Raw genomic sequence first — 4,265 nt, forward strand, 5'->3', positions numbered from 1 at the left:
ACGCACACACGTGCGCGCACGCACGCACGCACGCACGCACACACACACACGCATACACACACGCGCGCACACACACACACGCACGCACACACAAACACACGCACGCACACGCGCACACACACACACACACACACACACACACACACACACACACACACACACACACACACACACATAAAAGAACAATAAAATAAAATCCCTCGCCTCAGTAACCTCTATCCCTTTACCGTCACCGCGACCCATCCCCCCCTCACCCAAACCCCCTCAAAAAAATCTCTCGAACCTCCTTTCAAGGCAACACTGTCCCCCAACCACCAGTCCCTTGGAAAAAAGGTCGCAAATATTTTTTTCCCCGAGGCCTTCGAAAAAAATTCGCAACTCTCTTTTTCGCAGTGACATTCCAAGCTAAAGGCGCTACCCAATCCCTTGGGGCAAGACGAAATAAAACAAAAAATATATAGCGAACCCTTTTTCGAGGCAGCATCCGCAAAATGCCTTCTTCCCTGACCATCAAGTCAAACTCGTAAGCTAACGAAGGAACGACGCCTTCGTGACAGGGCCGCACGCACTCCTGCATTCCTCGGCCGCCGTTGGGATGCCTCGGCGCTCGGCGTATGAGGCGAGGAAAAGACAGCCTAAGACACGCCCTAAGACTAAGTAAGGCGCACGAGGACTGGGGACGGGGCAGTAAAGCTAAGAAGGGCGTCTTACGGCTGGGAAGAAGCAGCTGCGATTCCACGGCTTCCTCAGGAAGTAAACTATGGGCGTGGGCGAGTGTGGGCGGTGCGCAATATTGCGGCGGAGGAGATGTGAAGCTTGCCAAGCAGTGCAGGTAGATGTGTTACTAGAAGATAAATTGAGACGTCGGATTGTGTTGTGCTTGGGGCATTGCTATATGCTGAAATAAGAATATTGCAATAGAGTGCCATGTCCTATGCGTTGCCTCTAACAGCCGTATTCTATGACGTTTTCTGCGTGTCGTGGCCATGTCATGTTCATGTTATGTCCATGTCGTGTTCATGTAACGAATGCGGTAATCTAGGACGCAAAAGCGTGGCAAGTTTGCGGCAGTTGCTTCAGGTTTACCAACCGTTCCAAAGTTAACATGTTTCGGATGAATGACACTGTCCAAACGACAAATTCATAAGAGAAACAGCAATCATAGGTAGCACTAACATAAGATACTTCAATTTTGGTATGAATCAGTCGTTGTACTTGTTCCTAGTTAAAGAATTGACAACCATTTCACGAACGCGCTGTTGGTAATTCACTCTACGCTCGATCAAAACAAACGGGATGAGAGGGATCGTGTGTTTATGAACAGATCTTCCTTATTTTATCTTTGTATATACTGTACATATATGCGCATTTTTAATATATCATACATATAGATTTAATGTATACATATTTAATATAATTATATGCTTTAATTTTACGTCCCTGACTACTTTTACCCTTCATTTAACTTCACTCTCCTTCGAAAAGTCCGCCAAAAGGTAAACAAACTCAAAATCAGCAGAGAATCCATGTTTTCCTAAAAGAGCTTGTAATCCGTGTCTAGGACAATGATGCCTAATATAACCAATATAGGTATTACTTTTCAAACGTAGTATGCTCATATGAAGTATTGGTAAGAAAAAGTACAGTAAAAATATGATTTTTTTTCACTCGTGTAACTATCGTGACAAGCCTACCCCCTTGCCACGGAGTTTCCACGATTGTTCCAATACTTTCCACGCATTTGCCACGACTTTGCCACGCTTTTGCCGCGAACCCGCGCTTCTAGAATAAGAATCGCGGCATGTTCATGTCATGTACACGGCGCGCTTAGGGACTTAGAATATGGCTGTAAGTCACACTTAACTTTTTTCCGGGGATACGGTTTATATATTGAAGATTAGCAAGAAACCTGCGTAGTTACACAATTATGCTGTTATTCACAATAGACTTACTTGTGCATCTGCCAACGTCAAGCGGCCATGCCGACGGAGACGCCCTTGCCGAGATCGACAACATGCACGAGGCACAGGCAGTCACACGCAGGATCATTTGAACAGATGCTGATGAGTGGGGGAGGAGGCAGAGGTGAAGATTCTCTTGTTTCTTTCCCTTCAAATGAGAAAGAGAAGAAGACTGAGGAGGAGCTGATGGTCGAGATCAGGAACAGGAACTGGGAGGCGGCGAGGGCAAAGGAGATAAGATTACGGCAAAGAGGGAGGAGGAACAGGAAGAGAGGACCGTCGTCATCGAAAACAATGATTGCCCAGATAAAAAAAGGCAGAAAAGTTACACTAAGTTAAAAGAAAAAAGAATACCATAGAAAATGGGTCACAAAGGGCACACATGAAAGAAAAACAAGAAAATAAAACAAAAGGAAACAAAACAGAGAAAACAACACAGCAAGATAAATTTGTTAGGAAACACGCAAACAAAATCCCTGAAGAACAAATGTGAATGTGATAAATGTGCAACTAAAAATAACATTCAAAAGAAGACAAAATCGAGAAGAGAAAAACTTTAAAAATCAAGAGAACAAAACGGAGAGAGGAACAGCGCGGCCCTAGCTTTCTCCTGGGGACAGGACCAATGCCACGAGTCGCCCTCTCCCTCTCCCTCTCCCTCTCCCTCTCCCTCCCTCCCTCCCCTCCCTCCCTCCCTCCCTCCCTCCCTCCCTCCCTCCGCACCCCCCTTCCTTCCTTCCCTCCCTCCCTCCCTTCGCACCACCCCTCTCCTGGCGGCAACGTGGGACGCGGGCGCCGCCAGGGTCAAGGTGTGGGCGAGGTCCCTCACGAGGAAGTGGCTGGCGTCTGGCTAGAAAGGGGGGAAGGGGAGGGGCACGCACGACGTCTTCCAAGACGTCTTGGGAAACGCATTTCATAGGGAGGTTACGCCGCTATGAGCGAGGTACGACAGGTGCTGCCATGCTATGGCACTTGCAACACAAAAGAACCGCACTGTCATGCTGCCAAATGAGCGCTGCTAGAACACTAACCAGCGATAGCGATGAAGCCTTGATTATCACTTCTATTACTCCGTCATCTAGCCTGTCCTCACACAACACTCTCGGCAAACGGAACCATGCAAGCAACACTTAGTGGCCAAGGAGGCAGATATATAGAGCAGCTCTTCCTTTGCCATCCATCACCGCCCACTGCCGACGCCCTTACAAGCCTACACAACAATACAAGTTTCTTTCTTTCTTCTTTCTAAACCTTTCTCCGGGCAAAAATATACATTGTTCTACTAAAGAGAAAAACAACAAAAGTTAACACACATGGCGGCTTCCACTACACATTCAATGCAAGAAAAGAAATTAATAATTTTAAAGCTCTCCTCACTTCATTTCCTTCATCACATCGACGTCAATATATTTCAGCGGCGAAGAATAAAGTCACATCAATATTTCAGAAAATATTATACAAGTTTTCTTGTTAAATAACTAAAGCAGCTTCTTACCATTCCTAGCCCTCATGTTAAAATGATCTTAGGCCTAATTGCACTTTTTCTTGTTGCTCGTAACTCTCTTCCGCCATCCGGACACCCTCTGCCTCCCCGCACCTGCCGACCGCCGTCCACCCATTCGACCTGCCTCACCCCCATAAACTTCAGGTCCCATAATCTCACCCCCCACACTTCCTACGTCTTCCCTTTCTGACCAACCCATGCGTCTCCATCCTGCCCGGCCGTCCTCTCGTTCCTCCTACCCTTTCAAACCACAGCGTTCCTACGACCATCATATGACCACCCGCTCGAGAACATTCAGGTATTTTACAGCCCTCGCAAAAACACTACTAAAAGGGTAAATCAATAAGGAAATGAATAAAAGCCCACAAAGAAAAATAATAATAATACTAACAAAAAACGGCAAAAGCACCATCAATAATAACAGTAATAACAATAACAACAATAATGAACATTAATAATAATGACAATAATAACAACAATAATAAAACAATAATGATGATAACATCTGTAATAATGATAATAATAATAATAATAATAATTTTTATTATTATTATAACAATAATAACAACAATGATAATAATAACAACAATAATACAAATCAGTAACTAAAAAACCCAAATTGTCCCTATTTTCCTGACCTACTTATGATTGCATCTAGCATTTCAGAATCAAGGTCACGCATTTAATAGCCCCTTCTTCCTCTTCCAACCAGAGGGAAGGAGAGAGAGATGGTCGAAAGGAGAGGAAGAGAGGAAGAGAGAGAGAGGGGGGAGGGAGGGAGGGAGGGAGAGAGAGGAGTA

At 45.2% G+C, this 4,265-nt stretch overlaps 1 long non-coding RNA gene across 1 annotated transcript in view; it reads right to left on the reverse strand.

Annotated features, from left to right (window-relative positions):
• The window catches only part of LOC147469772 (uncharacterized), an 80,955-nt gene extending 78,329 nt beyond the window's left edge, over positions 1-2,626 (reverse strand). The window contains exon 1 of the long non-coding RNA XR_015191897.1: positions 1,953-2,626. This is a non-coding gene — a long non-coding RNA (uncharacterized LOC147469772). The remainder of the gene's footprint in view (positions 1-1,952) is intronic.
• Between the last annotated feature and the right edge of the window lie 1,639 nt (positions 2,627-4,265).

This window comes from Penaeus japonicus, unplaced genomic scaffold, assembly GCF_977035675.1.
Source record: "Penaeus japonicus unplaced genomic scaffold, GWHDUDI00000001_assembly GWHDUDI00000019, whole genome shotgun sequence".
Taxonomy (NCBI): Eukaryota; Metazoa; Arthropoda; class Malacostraca; order Decapoda; family Penaeidae; genus Penaeus; species Penaeus japonicus.